The sequence below is a fragment of the Cucurbita pepo genome, chromosome 18, assembly GCF_057944985.1.
Source record: "Cucurbita pepo subsp. pepo isolate OVF chromosome 18, ASM5794498v1, whole genome shotgun sequence".
Taxonomy (NCBI): domain Eukaryota; kingdom Viridiplantae; phylum Streptophyta; class Magnoliopsida; order Cucurbitales; family Cucurbitaceae; genus Cucurbita; species Cucurbita pepo.
This window is the reverse complement of record NC_141815.1, coordinates 3,745,999-3,765,627: the sequence shown is the minus strand read 5'-3', so window position 1 is coordinate 3,765,627 and position 19,629 is coordinate 3,745,999. Positions and strand designations below refer to the sequence as shown.

The 19,629-nt window shown below is 35.1% G+C and overlaps 1 non-coding gene and 1 pseudogene across 1 annotated transcript; one reads left to right on the top strand and one right to left on the bottom strand.

Annotated features, from left to right (window-relative positions):
- Position 1: 1 nt before the first annotated feature.
- TRNAK-CUU (transfer RNA lysine (anticodon CUU)) lies at positions 2-74 on the bottom strand. Its single transcript has one exon. It is a non-coding gene; the product is annotated as a tRNA-Lys (tRNA).
- A 4,509-nt stretch (positions 75-4,583) lies between these two features.
- LOC147787053 (cytochrome P450 CYP72A219-like) overlaps positions 4,584-19,629 on the top strand; it is a 32,155-nt pseudogene continuing 17,109 nt past the window's right edge.

Genomic DNA, 19,629 nt, shown 5'->3' with positions numbered 1-19,629 from the left:
ACGCCCACCGTGGGGTTCGAACCCACGACCACAAGGTTAAGAGCCTTGCGCTCTACCAACTGAGCTAGACGGGCTTTTGTCTCTTCTTTAAGTCTATAGGAACAATTAACTCATGGGCTGAGAAGTAGTTTTTCAACAATTTGACGATGAGACGTTGAGTGAGGCATGAGAAAGGTTCAAGAAATTACTGAGAAAATTTTCCAATAACAAAATACCTCATTGCATACAAATGAAAACCTTCTACAATAATCTAAACAACACCACAAAGCAAGTACGTTAAGTTTTTGAAGGGCATTTTTACTACACGAAAGAAATTTGAGGAATTCAATATCTAGCAATGAATGAAGAATGTAGTGCAATCCTTAAGAATAAAATCCCATTGAACGAGAAGGACCCATGATTGATCACTATTCTAGTAACGATACAAGGAAAAAAGTTAGGCAGAGCCTTATGTAATTTAGGGATAATCATACACTTCAAAAAAAAAAAAAAAAACAAAAAACTAAACATGATTCGAGTACTAAAAGCACGTGGGAGATAGTTAAATATCTCTTAACATAGTCATGCTCGGCCAAGGACGACAATTATCGTATCTCGAATACATGTTACTAACTTCGTTGAGATGCAAGAGAAGATTTCATGTCAGATCTAGATTCTATTTGATAATAATTTATAAAAGTTAACAAGTTAGAAGCGGCTCTCTAATTCACTAATCTTTTGATTGATATGATTTAATTGGAATAGTGAGGGTTTTGTGCGAGACTAAATCCTAATCGATAATAGTTTTTATGCCAAGAGTCGTGCACGGTACTCATTACGAAGGAATTATCGTTTCTTATACAAAGGTAATAAGAAGAGGGTAATTATTGGCTCACAAGAGTTAGTTTTATTAGAAATCTTCAATATTGATGAAAAACCAAATTATTTTGAGTTATGAATCAAGAGTTACGAAAATGAAAAGAAAATAGATTGGAATGAAATACTTATGATTTCTGAAAAAATTGTAGTAAGAAGGAAGAAACCCACGAACATGTGTCATTTCTCATTTCTGTGCCGTTTTTAATTCTAACCAATTTTTTTGTCTGAATTAGAATCCAACGGAGAATTTCAAGAATTTTTTTGTGACTTTTCAGCAGTAATTGAACTCGGAAGGCATGAGACAAATCATGTAAGTATCCACTCAATTTCTAGGCAAGTAATATTTGTAGGGATAGCTTGGATATGCATGCATGCTAGTAAAATCAACTCCTATGAGGTTAGATTTAGTATGACAAAAAATTAGAATGATCGGATAAGCATGAGAAATGTCACACTTGTTGTAGGTATATCTGAAATAGCCTTTGTATGTTGTAATTGACTATGTATCTGCACTCCAGGTGCTTGATAAAATTTATCTCCCAATATAGCATGTGTAATTGTATCCATGATATTATACATTAACTCTAGGTGGTTAAATATATGATCCGTAGAGTGATAGTAGAAATTGAATAAGACTAGGGTGTTAGTGTCAACTTGGCTAGAACATGACCTAGGATGAAACGCTTCCCGTACTCCAAGCACATTACAATCGTAAGAGACGATCAAAGGGTGCAACCCCTAATGTTCCCAATCCAACAAGACTCAAGGAGTCAAAACTGATAAACCTGGAGACATGAGTTCATGTTAAGATAGCCACACCACCCTAGAGACCTAGAAGACCACCATGGCAACCTAGGAAGACAAATGTAGCCTCCGAGACCATTAGCAGTCGGTACAGTGTTTGCAGAGTTTCTACTTCTCTTTCCACTCAAGTACAGTACCGTTGAGCAAGACATGGGACCAATTAAAAATGTGTAGCCTAATAGTCTAGTTTGATTACCCTGCACGGTGGATCCGTCATATGGGAAGGCATGGATTATGAGGGTACTCAATGGAGTTGGCACACACAGGGGTTGCTCCCCCAACCTTCGGTGACTTGTGATCATATGGAAAGAGTTCACCAACTAACATTCCATGGATGACTACAAGCGAGCACACACTCATGCATCCTCATGACAAAGAGAGAGCTCTATGATATAGCACCTCAATCTTGGACACCAGTTAACCATTACGTAGGCTAAGCTAGCTACCCAAGTCTATGAACAACAAGAGCTATATACCTCGAATCTATGATAGATACCATGAGTTGTGATATAACTTCATTTGGTATGGTTTGTTTCACAATTTCCTTTGCATCTGTTTAGTGTGGTTAAGATTATTATTATTTGCTTGACTGTGTTTCTTTTTACCCTTTATATTTACTGTTTTTCTCCTTCTCTATTGTAAGGCAAAAGGGAGGTACATAAAAGCTTGGAAGTTCAAATGAATATTTACTCAGTTATCAAACCCCTATTCCAAGTTATCAAACCCCTATTCCAACTTCGTGGAGCCTATCTATCAACTTTACAATCTTGTCTTTAAAACTTCTATTAAAGCACTTATTTCCTTTAAGAGTCAGGGGAGGTGGACGTGTGCGGGTCACGATCGAGTCGGGTTGGTAATGAGTCAGAGTAAAGTATGCATGCGACCTAGAAGCCAGGTCAAGTTGGGTAGGCACGTGGGTTATTGGTCCAGGGTGACGGGTCGGCCAAGTGATATGAATTTGTACCCAATTCAAGCTCTATGCAGAGATCTACTATCCAGGACGGAAGTATCCTCGGTACATTCTCTAAAAACACATAAGGGAAGTCATGAGATCAAGGAAGTCTTGTAAAGGGTTAGTTGTAAAGTTGAAAAGTAAATAATGTAGCATTTGAAGCAAAAAGGAAAAATAATTTAATGTCGTATTCTAACCTAATGGCTACAGAAAGACATAAAGGCAGCTACCCTAACACTAGTTCCATGGTCTTCTTACCGACGCTATCGTCATCTGTATAAGATGTCTTACCTTAAAATATTCAATGAAAATTATACCAAACCAGCTACACATGATTTTTAATTTCAAGAATCTTAAATATGTAGCAAGAGACTTGATTTGGGAAAATCAAAAGAGATTAAAGTAGATATGTTGAGATATTTCTTTTATCTTCAATAATTAGGATACAAGGTGAACGATCTTTGCAATGATTTTGTTTTAATTCATATCATCAAGAAGATGGATCTGAAGTTGAATTGGACGTTAAGGAGCAAATTTACGCTGGTACCAAGAATAATTAGTTACTTTGGCCTAGGCCAACCAAGTAAGTAGCTCCACGATCGGCTTTGTTGGATGAATTGTATTATGTATGATGATGCATCCCCCATTGCCATTGCACGTGTCATATATATGAACAATATGTTACGATATATTTTATAATCTCATATTATGTTGTGTTATGTCATGCTATGCTATGTTATTCCATATTGTGCTATGTTATGTCATGCTATGATATGGTATGCTGAAACATGTTGTGTGAGCCACGATAAGTTGTGCTATGCATAGAAGCTATGCTACGCTGTTCTATAATGCTTAATTCTCGTGACAACTATGTTATGTGTTACATATTGTAGAGGAATTATGTAAGCATAATTTACAAACTTAATATGTTATAAATAAATGGAGGTTTGTCTTGCCTTGTATAATATTTCATGATTAAAAGCTATAAGAATCTCATGCATATTTGTGTGTCATGTGCACTATAATACATTCCCATTATGATGAGTACAAACGTATACATTACGACTGATGATTTACGACATTTATGTTTGTCATGAGGTCATGCCTACCCTTTCCCTCTATAGTATCTGGCACAACTTGTTAGCGAGTGCTATCCCGACGAGTCAGGCCCAATGGGTGTGTTAGCCTACCTAGTGGGCCCATGCTTGCATGTGTGGGCCATATGTAGAGAAGTAGATATGTTGAGATATTTCTTTATCACTAGGAGGGTGTCCAAAAGAAGTGATTTTCCTCATTTAGGACCTATTTCACATAAAAATATAGTTAGAATCATAATTAGGATAAAAATCTAGGAACAGACCAAAAATCATCTTACACTCGCAGGCCACGCGTTACCAAACGTCGTCACATATTCTTCTCGTGACAGCCACGTGCGAGTACCATGCGTGAGAGGATTCTGCAAGCGCGGGTCGCAGGTCAAGGTTTCTGGTATGATAGTGGGCTAGTCAGTTCAATTTTCTTTGGACAAAGGGTCGAATCGGGTTGGTTAGTGGGTGGCAGATCGGTTTGGGTCAAAATACGTGGGTCGGATCGGTATTGTAGAAGGCGGCGTGTCCTCGTCTGGGTGGAGACATGTCGCTCCATGCCACGCTTGTTGCATCATTCTACTCGGCACCCGATGGGTGTCTTCCTTCTAATAGCACGCATCATTCCTCTCGCTGATTGACACATGGCACGCCAAAACTTCATCTCTCCTTCTAACCGTCAAAACATAGATCCGATTAGGTTTTTCTTCTTTGAGTTTTAAATTTTTGTATTTTTTTTTTATTTTGAACTCAAATCAACTTGGTTTCTTTAGCAAAGTTGTAGATCGTAGTTTCGACTACATCATGATATTTTTCTTAAATTTAAACACCAAATAGAGACGGAATTATGCGTGTTCAAAGTAGGTTCATTGCTTCCTCTTACGATGACCAACGATAATTGGAGTAATTTCGAGGAACGGGAGCGAATGTACTCGGATTAGGAAAAAGGTCAGTTAAGGCCAACCAAGCAAGTGGCCCTACCATCATTCAATTATAATTTTGTGTTGTATGATGGCATGTGTTCGTGGCTCCACACGTGTTATATGCTTGTATATGCAAACTGTTATGAAATGATATGTATATATTATGATATGTGAATGTTATGTTGTATTTGATGAATTGATATGTTTATGATATGATATGTTGAAGACATGCTCGAGATATGCTATGTGACTGTTATGATACATGATATGATACAATATGTGCATGATGTGGATTGTTAAATCTGAAAGCATGAAAACGTTATGATATGACATATATGTGACATGAATGATATGATATGATGGACATGTAAAACAACGAGTTACATGAAATACATCTCTGACATACGCATGAAAGATATGATAAACAATATGAAAAATGATATGATATGAAGGAAACGCTAACGGGATTGTATTATATGATAATGAAAATGGAAAAATGTTGGGATCTCATGCATTATTGTGTGCTCCTGCATCGAGGAATACCCCTTCTCCTTCACGATAGTACGAACGCGTATGCTACAAGACAGGGGAACGATCTTTATATTTATCATAATGCACTTGTGACGGTTGTTATTCCTAACGGGTGTCCGCCATCAACAACTACCAAAGAATGCTCGCCCGACCAGAAAGGGGCCCAACAGGTATGCAAACTGACTGGTGGGTCCATGCTTGCACGTGTGGACTATGGGTAGGAAAAGTACACATTCAAATTGCCCATTTAGGATAGCCGCCATAGGAAAATACACTGTTATGATAGGTCTCATTCATGAAATTATATGTGCTTGCATTTAACTCCGACCGGGGATCACTTATTGAGTATTTCTTAAAATATTCTAGCCATGTACTACTCTCATTTTCAGATAAAGATAAAGCTCCTCTCGGTGGACGGTGGCATCGCACCTAGGAGACCATGACCCATGCTTAGGGTAGTTTCATAATTTGAATTATTAGATTATATGTTAGTATAGGTTAGTTGCATTTTCAAACTACAAGGCATTTTTACTTTATGTTATTTCTTGTTTATTTCAATGCCCATTATTTTATTTAAGGGCTTTAGAAATGACAGGTAAGAAGAAGGTTATGTTTTTATTATAAAGTTTGAATGAAGTATTTTCACATTAAATAATCATGATACGTATACAGTAACGACCTTAGGTTATAAACAAAATTTAGTATCGTTACAAAAGAAACGAGTGCAAGCGAGGACGCTGGGCCCCAAAGAGGGGTGTAGTGTGAGATCCTACATCGATTGGGGAGTCGATAACGAAACACCTCTTATAAGGGTGTGAAAAACTCTCTCTATCAGACGCAAGAAAAGTCACCATTAATTATAAATTAGCAAACATAACTAGACTTAGCTTTGTCCTTCCCTTTATTAATTGAGAACTTTTATCACCATTTAGATGCGGTGGTTTTAGCAAATATTTTCGGGTGTTTGTTTATATTAAATACAAGAATTCGTTCATGTGGGTTGGACCATATCGACCCGGATCAACTCAAAGCTGCACTTTGTTTAATGCATGATATTCAAAAGCCAACTATCAACCCTCTTACAAGGTTGCTTTTCGATAGACTTACTAGTCATGAAGGACCCAAATGGGTTAAACATAGAAAGATAATCAATCCAGACTTTCATTTCAAACACTTGAAGGTATGCTTTCTTCTTGTAATTAGATATCAAAATAAATAAACTCACAGTTAGTATTTATAAGTTTAATTTTGTACAATTGTTGGTGTCAATACGACTTGTAACAGCTCAAGCCCACCGCTAGTAGATATTGTTCGTTTTGGACCGTTACATATCATCGCCACCCTCACAGTTTTAAAACGTGTCTGCTAGGGAGATATTTCACACTCTTAATACTTCATTCCTCTCTCCAACCGATGTGGAATCTCACAATCCACTCTTCTATAGGGCCCAGCGTCCTCGCTGACACTCGTTTCTTTCTCCTCACTGGCACACTACCAGTATCTAGCTCTGAAACAATTTGTAACAGCCCAATCCCACCGCTAATAGATATTGTCCTCTTTGGGCTTTCTGTTTTGGAATTCCCCGAAAGGTTTTAAAAATGTGTGTGCTAGGGAGAGGTTTCCACACTCTTGTAAACGCGTCTATTTGTGAGATCTCACATCAATTGGGGAGAAGAACGAAGCAAGGATGTGGAAACTTCTCTCTAACAAATGCGTTTTAAAAACTCTAGGACAAACCCTGAAATGAAAATTCCGAAGAAGACAATATCTACTAACGGTTGGCTTGAACTGTTATAACTAACCGCTAGATTGGTTTAAAAACTTTGAGCAACAATATTTTTGGGAGTCTAATTGTTCATATATATGCTTAAATTGTTATACACGACATGGTGCCTGCAATGTGTGAGAGTTGCTCTAAGATGATTAGGAAGTGGGAAGAAATGGTCTCAAAAGATGGATATTATGAATTGGATGTGATGCCTCATTTGGAAAACTTGGCAGCTGATGTGATTTCTCGAATAATTTGGAAGCAGCTATGAACAAGGAAAAATGATCTTTTTACATCTTAAACAACCTGAGAATCTAGTCGTTAAAGCTATATCTACCGTTTACATACCAGGATGGGGGGTGAACTCTTACGCAATTCAATTTATAGATTCTTATTCATTGCTTAAATACCTAATCCATTTAGACATGAATATGAGTCTTTTTTAAGGTTTGCCTTTAGGGATTTTTCTCAAAGTTTTAAAACGCTTATACTATGGAGAGATTTTCACACTCTTAGTCGTTCCCCTCTCCAACCAATGTGAGATCTCATAATCCGCCCACTCTCGGGGCTTAGAGTCCTCGGTGGCTGTAATAGCCCAAAAATAAATAAAGAAATAAACCAATAAAAATAGTTAAAATAATAATAATAATACATTAATTAATTAATTAATTAATTAATTAATTAAAAAAAAATAAAAAATCTACTCTCCACTAACCTCTCATCCCTTCCCACAATTATCTCTCATCAACCCATCCGTACTCACGAAAGTAACAGTTACTGCAAAAAAAGAAACAGAAAAATATAATCTTCAGATTTACTTAAGAGAAAAAAAAAAAAGAATGAGAATGGCCTTTACCCAGGTGAGATTCACTGGAGATGTACGTGAAGATAGATCTGATCAATAAGGTATATATTAAATCTTCATTTTCTTTTATCCTATTTTTATTTAGAAATCACACCAAATTATAATTAGATCTTCATTGAATTATTACAATGATCTAGCTTTGAGTTAGAAACTAAATGTCAATCATGTGTACGATTCTAGTAAATCAGGCCAGATTAGCAATATTAAATTAAATTTTTATTAGTAGCCAAATGAATAGATTAAAGATAGAATGGTCAAGAGTAAACTGAGATAAGGAAATAGGAAACACTGAGATAAGAAAAGATTTGGAAATAGAGATCCACTATAAATTTGGAATACATGAGAACAGAATTAGAAGGCAACAGATAAAAAAAAAAAAAAAAAAAAAGCTTAGGGACTTGAAAACCTAAATATGGAAGGGAAGGTAAATACAGAGGGTAAATACAGAGAATAGTAAAGCTTAGAATAACTTAGCTGTAACTACTTTTTATACAACAGTAAGCATGAAAACTGAGATTTTTAATAAAAATATAATTATAGATATATAACATTTCAAGACTTCTAACAATGGACCCATGTAAATTAGAGAAATAATGTTGTAGAATTCAAACCCGAAACTAATGTCATGGGCTCATATAGATTGACCCGGATTTCAAAGGACGGAATCGAACTTTCATTAAAGATATATTCGTGACAACGACTTAAGCTAGCCAGGTAAGTGACCTTACTATCGGCATGGTTATATTTGATGTTGACACATGCCCTGTGGTTCTGCACGTGTCTGTGTGAATTGTCTGTGGATTGATATGCTTCCTATATGTTATGTTATGTTATAATATGTGGTTTGTATGATAATAATTATGGTACGATGTGCTCAAGGATATGTTTGAGATAGGATACGAGAAGGATGCACAAAACGAAATGTAACGATAGCAGTAAGATACGTTCATGAAACGTTAAGGTTAGGTTACATACCGGAGTGCTATGGATAGGAGAGATTGACGATATGACTAAGATACGTTACGTAATGATATGTCTGTGATAGGTATAAGAACGTTAAAGCTATGGTAAGTTAGAGAATGATATGACTATGAAGTGTTTACGTTATGACTTGTTTATGATATGATACATTGTATGCTAGATTATTGTGCTTAAGTACGTAGTTATGTGAACGTGAATGTATGTTATGTATGCTTTTAGTCTGATGTGATGTGTAATGCATGTAACGATATGAGGTCCTTGAATGATTATGGCATGTTTGTATGAATATGTGAATGTGAACCGCATGAATTGTATGACATGAAACACGGTAAACTGTTTGGAACCATAACCCCGATAGAAATGTGTATGAAATGTGAAATGAAAATGAGAATGACATGAAGCCTAGAACGTGACAGGGGGGTTATGGTCATTAAAGATAAATGTAGAAATAGAGGGACCTCATGCATTATGTGTGTCCATGCATCTGGGGGGATACCCTCATCCCATCACGAGGGTACGGACGCGTACATCCAATGGCAGGACAACGATCGTTATACATTGCAAAGTGCTGCCGTGACGGTTCTAGTTTTAACAGGTCCCGGCATAAGAGGCTCCGAGAGTATGCCCACCCGCTAAGGACTGTGGCCCAGCGGTGTGCGAACTAGCTGGTGAGCCCATACTCGCACGTATGGGCTGTGTGTAGAGTATATGGTACACGTCCACGATTATCCGTTAGGATTGCACCGTAGGGAAAACGAAACAAAAGATAGGTCCCATCATTTCATTGCATGTGATTGTTGCATTTAACCCCAATAGTGGGGTCACTTACTAAGTATTTTTTAAAATACTCAAGCCATGTGCTACTACATTTTTCAGGTTAAGGCAAGGCATTCCTGTACTGCTGATGACGACCGCAACTCGAGATCATGGCACATGCATAGGATAGTGGTATTTATTTTCTTAGACTTAGGATAGAATAGGATGTTTTAAACTTAAACGCTTACTTATTTTATTTCGGGTCTTTTGTTGTGTTGTTTTAAAGAGATTTTCGAAACACGTAAGTCCATGGCTGTGTTTTAAGCTAAAGGTTATGTTTTATGGAATTCAAATGAAGTCTTCCGCATTCAATGTTTATGGTACGTATACAGTAGCGACCTTAAATTAAGTAGAAAATTTTGGGTCGTTACAGTGGCACTCGTTTCTCTCTTCAAGCGATGTGGAATATCACAATCCACCCCCTTTAGGGCCCAGCGTCCTCACTGACACTTCTTCCTCTTTCCAATCGATGTGGGATCTCACAATCAACCCTCCTTTGGGGCCCAACGTTCTCACTGACACTTGTTCCTCTTTCCAATCGATGTGGGATCTCACAATCAACCCTCCTTTGGGGCCAACGTTCTCGTTGGTACACCGCCTAGTGTCTAGCTCTGATACCATTTGTAACAGCCCAAGCCCACCACTAACAGATATTTTCCTCTTCGGGCTTTCACTTTTAGGCTTCCTCTCAAGGTTTTTAAAACTCGCAAAGAGATTTCCACACCCTTATAAAAAAATGTTTTGTTCCCCTCTCCAACCAATGTGAGATCTCACAATCCATCTCCTTCGGGACCAACATCCTTGCTGGCACTCATTTCTCTCTCCAAATGTGAGATCTCATAGAAACAATATTTATGAAATTTCGTATAACATCTTATTATAACGTTTGTGCAGGTTTGTACCAATGAAGTCAAACAATAGAATGAAAAAGATGAGCAAAGAATTAAAAACGTTGCTCTTGGGCGTTATCAACAAAAGGCAAAGGGCTATGATGGTAGGTGAAGCTATGCATACTGATCTATTAAGCATCCTCTTCGAATCAAATTTGAAAGAAATTCAAGAGCACGAAAACAACGATATCACAATGAGTATCAAAGATGTAGTAGAAGAATGTAGAATCTTTTACCTTGCTGGCCAAGAAACCACAGCAATGCTACTAGTTTGGACTATGGTTTTATTGAGCTCATACACAAAATGGTAAGATCTAGCAAGGGAAGAGGTCCTACAAGTCTTTGGTAACAACAAACCAGATTTTGATGGTTTAAATCGCCTAAAAATTGTGAGTAAGACTCTCTTCTATATATTTTCATTTTTTTATTTTATTATTTCATTGGTTAAACTTTATGTTATTCCCAACATTTAGGTTACGATGATATTGAACGAAGTCCTGAGATTATACCCACCAGCAGGGTTACTTACTCGTCTCGTTCAAAACAAAACAAAACTTGAAAATTTGACTTTACTAGCGGGAGTGATGCTGAGATCCCACATTGATTGGAGAGAGGAACCAGCAGTAGCGAGGACGCTGGCCCCGAAGGGGGTGGATTGTGAGATCTCATATCAATTGGAGAGAAGAACGAGTGCCAACAAAGATGCTGGGTCTCAAAGGGGGTTGATTGTAAGATCCCACATCAATTAAAGAGAGGAACTAGTGCTAGTGAGGACACTGGGCCTTGAAGGAGGGTGAATTGTGAGATCCCACGTTTGTTGGAGATGGAAACAAAACACTCTTTAGAAGAGTGTGTAAACCTCTCCCTAGTAGATGGGTTTCAAAACCCTTAAGGGGAAGCCCGAAAGGGAAAGCCTAAAGAGGACATATCTGCTAGCAGTAAGTTTGGGGTGTTACAAATGTTTATTCATGGCCCTCTAATAAGTATCATGATGTTCCAAATGTTTCAACTAAACTTATTATATAATCCAAGGCCAAGAATATTCAACAAACATTCATTTTTCATTTATAAAATTGGATAGACTCGATTCAACCTCCATTTCATGTGTTACAAGCTGTTTTGATTGAGTAAGGATCATTTGAAGTTTCGAGTGAATATTTACTCGGTTGAAAGGGAGGATGGAGTTGCTATATATAGCACTTAATTGATAATTTATTTGCAAACTTTATTTATAATTATAATTCCATAACTTGTTGCATTCCCCCATAGGATGGGGAAGTTACTTGTCGAAGTGGTCCTAATTTTTTTTATTATTTTTTTTTTTTTTGGTTAAATGGGAGTGGGAGTAACTCACCAATCATGGCCACTTAATCATTTAGTAAGCATTTGAAGAGTTGAAAGTACTACGTAAAATTGAGATTTTTTATGAATAAAATGAAGCTATCAAGTTGGGATTTCTACCCTTAGAAATGGAGGTTTTTTTATGAATAAGAATTTAAAGGTTTTTGAAAAACAAGAATTGTAACATTTTATCCAAAAAGATTTTCTTAAAAAAAATGGGACACACCCAAGAATAAGATATAAGATATAAGTTTGAAAGTTCACATTTTATCGGATAAGAGTTCAAATTTTGGTGGGAACTTATTTTCTATTTGTGAGCAGAAAATCTATAAGATATAAGTTTGAAAGTTCACATGAACAGGGACATAAGAAATAAAACATTATTAATCTGTTACGAGTATGGAATGGTAACACTCAAGAATAAGAATCCAAAGGTTTTTGAAGAACAAGAATTGTAACATTTTATATCTAATCCCAAGAATAAAAATTCAAAGGTTTTTAAAGAACAAGAATTGTAACATTTTATCGAAAAAGATTTTCTTAAAAAAAATGGGACACACCCAAGAATAAGAATTCAAAGGTTTTCAAAGAACAAGAATTGTTTTCAAACAACAAGAATGGTAACATTTTATCCAACACCCAAGAATAAGAATTCAAAGGTTTTCAAAGAACAAGAATTGTAACATTTTATCGAGAAAGATTTTCTTAAAAAAATGGGGAACAAGAATTGTAACATTTTATAGAGAAAGATTTTCTTAAAAAAATGGGACTCATTTCTCAAGCTCCAATCTCCTCCAAAATTGGGGAGGGTCTAGAACACTCACAGCTCACATATCCAACGACTTGAATTAAAAATTAACGTCGGTAAAGCCCTGATCAGAAAGCTTGAAATCCAATCCGAAGCTATAGACATTTTCGATGAACAAATCCATTCTCAATTAATTTCTACACAACTAAGGATCATTTTTTAAGAAGGCCTCAAAGGTAGACAACCTTAAGAACAAGCGTAACCGAAGGAATTCGATATCGGTAAGTTTTGGGGACGATATTCGAATTCTTATTTATGGCACTTAAAATAAAAAATTGATGTTTCCAAGAGCTTGAGGGGATTAAATGGAACATGTTTGATGGCCTAGTTTGAGCTGACCAACGGAAATATCGTGTTCTAGGTTAAGTTGTAGACCGAGGGAAGGAACTCAAAATTCGCCTCAACCACGCCCAAACAACCTCTAAGAATTATGTCTTTAGTTTAAGAAAGGTATAAAGAGGATCTTTGGTGAGGAGGTGTGGTCTGACAGTGTCTGCATCGTCGTAACTAATAACAACACCTCCTAGGTTTACTCCGACAACAAAACGAGTTTCCCCCGACTTTGAACGTCTTTAACTTACGTTGTAGTTCACGAGCAGGTGAGATATCTATCCCAAACTCTTCCTTGACAGTTCATCTTTATGTTTTATGAAGGAATCGAGGGGAGAAATGCTCTGGAATGAGCTGGCGAACTCCGTTTTCAAACGGAGGAGCAACGCCATGAGTCGTGTCCTTCCCTTGCGGGAGGAAGAGACGATGACGTGGCCAGTTGAACTGAACCGACCACATCAACCCTAAAACCGAACCTCTTTAGTTTTTCATAAAATTGAACGACTTTTCGAGTGGTTCTCATGAAATTCTCAATGGTCACAAAGGAGTGTAACCTTCCGGTCTTGTCGGTGGAAGGATACCGGGTCAATTCTCCTAGACCCAATATAGACCTCTCTGGATAGTCCTCAGCCTGACATCCAATTTTTTTACATATATTTTTGGTGGCTTGGACTAAGGACATCGAGCTTGCCAACTACTTTTTTCCAATTTCATAAATGTAACTTTAAAACTTTCCAAATTTTTTTGGCTCAATTTTTATAGGAATATTTGAATGTCTATAATTGTCAACGAATTTGTTTTAAATCAATGTATTAATCTATTTTACTTGTAAATATGAATATGTTGTAATTGCATAAAAATATGAAAATTTGAGACCTTAAGAGTGTTCGGAGAGGTGAGAATGATAGGTTTCTCACCTACAACAATCCCACATTGATGGATTTAAAATTGGATGTAGTATTCATAAAGTAGTCATTGTCTTAAGGAAATTGTCGAGCTTGGTAATATGAGCTTGTAACCCATACTGGAGTTGTTTTTCGGCTGGTTTCACAGAGCTTGCCAATTTGTTTTGAATAAATGCATTTATCTATTTTACCTCTAAATATGATACATTTCTGTGCTACAACAATCCCACATTGATAGATTTAAAATTGGATGTAGTCTTCATAAAGTAGTCATTGTCTTAAGGAAATCGCCGAGCTTGGTAATGTGAGCTTGTAACTCATATAGGGGCAACAAAGTGGTTGGAGGTTGGCTTAGACCATTGCTTTGGGTTGCTGGGGTTGTTCTTTGGCCTGTCCATTCCAAGTAGGGGAGTAATGCGAGAGGAACTAGATCTGAAGGAGACAGGCAAAAAGGTCTCTTAAGTTCAATTTTTGGAATGTCTCATGGTCTATGGTCTAGAACTGTCACCTCTCGTTAGTATTTCACATTTTAATTTATAATCCAACTAACCATGTGAAATACGGCTCTAAACGGTCTGAATATCGAATTCCATGTTTTCATTGTTTCTAAATTATATAAGATAATAAAACTTAAAACTTAAATTAATAATATGTCAATATAATATTATTGGTCTCTTAAGTTCAATTTTTGGAATGTCTCATGGTCTATGGTCTAGAACTGTCACCTCTTGTTAGTATTTCACAATCCAACTAACCATGTGAAATACGGCTCTAAACGGTCTGAATATCGAATTCCATGTTTTCATTGTTTCTAAATTATATAGGATAATAAAACTTAAGACTTAAATTAATAATATGTCAATATAATATTATTAATATTTCAAGTGGCTTGTATAATTCAACCTTTAATATTATATACTATGGATACAAATATAATAATTTCTCATATTTTCCATTTTCCTTCCCTCACTTATTTCTCTTCTATGTTATATTTTAATTCTGTTTACGGTACTTGCCATATTTATAGTACTTGTCATATGAACAGTACTTGTCATTTTCAATCCGTTCTAATTTTTTTTTCTCTCCTAAAATTTTCTCTTTTGTTTTTTTTTTCTTTGAACTCTAATGTCGTTCAATTCTACCTCCATATCTAATTATTCAACCCGTTCTAATTTTCTTTTCTCTCCTAAAATCTTCTCTCTTTTGTTTTTTTTTCTTTGAACTCTAATTCTATTGTGTCGTTCAATCTACCTCCCTATCTAATTATTTTAAGCCATTGTTTTCATTGTTTCTAAATTATATAGGATAATAAAACTTAAAACTTAAATTAATAATATGTCAATATAATATTATTAATATATCAAGTGGCTTGTATAATTCAACCTTTAATATTATATACTAGGGATACAAATATAATAATTTCTCATATTTTCCATTTTCCTTCCCTCACTTATTTCTCTTCTATGTTATATTTTAATTCTGTTTACGGTACTTCCATATGAATAGTACTTGTCATATGAACAGTACTTGTCAGTACTTGTCATTTTCAATCCGTTCTAATTTTTTTTTCTCTCCTAAAATTTTCTCTTTTGTTTTTTTTTTCTTTGAACTCTAATGTCGTTCAATTCTACCTCCATATCTAATTATTCAACCCGTTCTAATTTTCTTTTCTCTCCTAAAATCTTCTCTCTTTTGTTTTTTTTCTTTGAACTCTAATTCTATTGTGTCGTTCAATCTACCTCCCTATCTAATTATTTTAAGCCATTTAAATCTAATTCTTTTAATGAGTTTAATTTTATAAATTTCTAAGCAGTTGGGTTTAATTTTACTCGGATATCTAAATAGTTTAATTTTGTCCAGTAGTTTAATTCTATTCCCAGATTTTTTTTTTCTCTTTACTATTTCTAAATCTAATCTTTCTCTCTCTCTCTTCATGTATCTACTCGAATATCTAAATCGTTTAATTCTTTCTCTCTCCATGTATCCATGTATCTACTCCAATATCTAAATTGTTTAATATTCACATTATTTAATTCTGTTCAAAAGTTTAATTATATTCCCAAATTTTCTTTGGCTTTACTATTCTCAAATCTTATTTTTTTTTTTTTTTTTAATATGTTTTCTAGATTTCCTTTTCATCCTCTTTGCCAAATCTTCTCATCCTGTTTTCCAAATTTTTTTTATTTGAATATGTCTTCCATATCTTTCTTTTCCCTATCTTTCTTTTTTTTATTATTTGAAACGAGATCTTCCTTTTCCCTATCTTCCTTCTCATCCTGTTTGAATATGTTTTACCGATCCAAATCTTAATTTTTTATTTTTATTTGAATATGTATTCCAGATCTTTCTTTTCCCGTCTTACTTATCTATCTATCCGTGGACCAATTTTAATGGACTCTAGCATAGATATTTTTTTTTTCTTTTTATTTGAATATGTTTTACCGATCCAAATCTTAGTTTTTTTTTTTTTTTTTTTTTTTTTTTTTTTTTTTTTTTTTTTTTTTATTTGAATAGGTCTTCCAGATCTTTCTTTTCCCTATCTTCCCCTCTTACTTATCTATCTATTCGTGGACCAATTTGAATGGACTGATAGATAATTTCTAATTCAGATCATTCAACAGATAATTTTCTAAATTTCTAACTCACATCTAAATCACTAATCTTTTCAAATGACATCTCTCTTCCTCTGCCTACCATCTCTCCATTATCTGCCTTCCTTTTCCTTCAGCATCTCTCCATTATATGCATTTTTTTCCTCCATAAAAATATTTTCTTTCTATTTCTGTTTTTACTGAATTATTGATACTCAATGAAGGAGGTATTTTAGGGGATGGACAGGGAGATTAAAGGAGGTGGTCAGTTTTTTTTTTCTTTTCTTTAGTTTGTTATTTTTATTTTAATATATATATATATATATATATTAAATCTAACGGGCATTACATTATCTTTTTTATAAAACTTTTCCAAGAAAAATTTTAGTTTGAAGGGTTGCTGACTTAGTCTTTACGGAAGTAGTAACAATTACATGGAATTTTTAGATATATTATTACCTATTGACTTAGTCTTTAGTAAAATGATGAACAAAAGGAAGTGATACTAACTTAATCTGGAGTAAAATGATGAACAAAAGTAAGTGGTTAATAGAATATAAGTCTTGGGACTAATGGTTTTGTAGAGTTTGCATATAATATAGTAATTGATAGTACCATTCATTGTTCTCCTTTGAAAGATGTTTATGGGTTTAATCCATTTACGCCTTTGGTTTTGCTTGTTATTCCTTATAATATTTTAATCCATTTACGCCTTTGGTTTTGCTTGTTATTCCTTCTAATATTTTTGTGAGTGAAACAGCACAAGCAAGGCAGATTTGATCAAAATCCTTTAAAAAAACGTGAAGATTGAGAAACAAAATTTTAAAGTTGTTTCAAGAATTAACAAAGGACGAAAAGAACACATTTTTCACCCCGATGATTGAGTTTGGATACATTTTGGCAAGGAGTGATTTGCATGTCAAAGGAAACAAAGTTACATTCAAGAGGGGATCACCCTTACAAAGTTCTTGAAAGAATTAATAACAATACCTATAAAATTGATCTTACTATCAATGTCGCTTACTTGAGTTATTTTGAAGTAGGTTATGATTTTCTGATTTGAGTACAAATAATTTTAAAGAGGGGGAAGATGATATGGATCAAGGTGTTCCAAATGTTTCAACTAGACCTATTACACAATTCAAGACCAAGAATATTCAACGAGCATTCATTCTTCATCCTCAAAATTAGATAGGCTCTATTCAACCTCCATTCCATGTGATAAAAGTTGATTTGATTGAAGAAGTACCATTTGGAGCTTCAAAAGTGAATATTTGCACACCATCAAGTTTTTATAAATAGCATTCATTGATAATTTATTTTCATACACTTTCTTTATTATTTTAATTCCTTAACTTCTTGTAGTTACAAGAGAAAAAAGGTGAGAACTTACGGGGTAAAAAGGAGAATTTTTGTGAATAAAATTAAGTTCTAAACAAGACTTCCACCCTTTAAAATTTGAGCATCATCTCTGTCATTTCTAAGTTTCATGCAATTCTTGTGGTAGATTGTATCCGAGTCGTTCAATCAAGTCTTAATCAAGATCAACTGTGGAGTGACTCAATTTAGAAGAAGGTTTCAAATATTGTTTCTAGATATTTTACCTTAAGAGGTAATCTACTTTTAACTATCTCTTGGTTGATCCGAGTTTTGTATAAGAATGTGTAATTTCTTTGATTCAAGGGTTTTGCTTAAAAAAAAAGCTTGGATTGTTGGGGTGAGGATTGGGTTGCCTTATCACCCACGCTCCAAAGTTCGCTCCCATCCACGACCAACTCCTAGTTAACTGAAATAAATGTAAACATGGAATAAAAAGTCAATAAATAGCCTACTTGTAGGCTCTTAATGGAAACCTTAAGCTAGGATGTTATCTCTTATTGAGTTATCAGGGTCGTGGCACTTAGAGCTTATATTCTTACATGTCCCTTATGGATTCTAAAAACTTTTCCATAAAGTAACCTTTAGTCCTCTTCCTGTAAACACATGAGTGGTGTTATCACGATCATATCATCCTGCTATTAAATTCTGATGTTGTGTATCTCATCTAAGTGAGGGAAATAGGAGGCCCTCCCTATCATCCTACTCATGATACAAAGGGCAGGGCATAAAAGAGGAATAGGGGCATTGTTGCACACCAAGTGGTGGGAGATAACGGTCACTTTTGGGTATGAATCCTAACAACCTTATTGACCATTGTATTCAATTGATCCTAAGTATATTCTAGGAACATGGTTTATAAATTAACATAGGCTTATACATTATATCATGGAGTAGCATCAAAACTCATTAGTTTTAACTTAGCTAAACATGAAAGGGAAATCTAATGTGATTCCATGGGCGTGAAAATTTACTTGTAACTTGATTTGGATGAAGGACATTATGGTCATTTTACACCTCCTCTCGATTTACCATCTTAGGTATATCCAATCGCTATCAAATTTCATACGTAGCTTTAACATAGAATAATATTCCAAGTATTAAAATTTTGTAAGTAGCATAGTTTGTTTAAGGGGTTAATTTAATGTTACTTAACTTTTTAACAAAACATCTGATTTAAGCCTTTAACTCACTATTCTAATATTTTTCTTTCATGTACCATTAATTCATACTCGACTTAGGTTATATATTAGAATCCAATCGATTCTCTCAAGTATTTATTCAGAAAACTCAAAGATGTTTATTTACCTCTTGTCTGGTGTTCGGAGCCTCGTTTCTTGAACTTCTTGCAAATGGGTCACCAATCGAAAGGAATGATGGGTCGTGGGTTGGTTGTAGTGATGGGTTGCCCGAATTCAAACAAAATATGACCCTATCCCGTTGTCTTCTTCTCCCAATTCACGCGTCTTTCTGTCTGCCTTTCTCTTTCTTCTCGACACCTTTTGACTCCATTTATCCGTCGCTCTTCTGTTCATATCTCAACTATGGTGAGTCCCTATTTGCTTGCCATATGTTCCCACGACGTTGTAGTGTCTTCTACCTACACAATTCGACTATCTTTATACCTCAGTATGCAAAAATTGTAAATTTGCTGACGGTGAAGAAAAACGCAAGGGACAACGTGAATGCAAGTATCTTACCGTGGGTATGCTTCTCATGGGCTGAAAAAGAATGGTAGAAAATTGGGCGAACAAAATACTTCTTTCACTACTTTTTAACCATATTTATTATTGTAGGGCTAAAA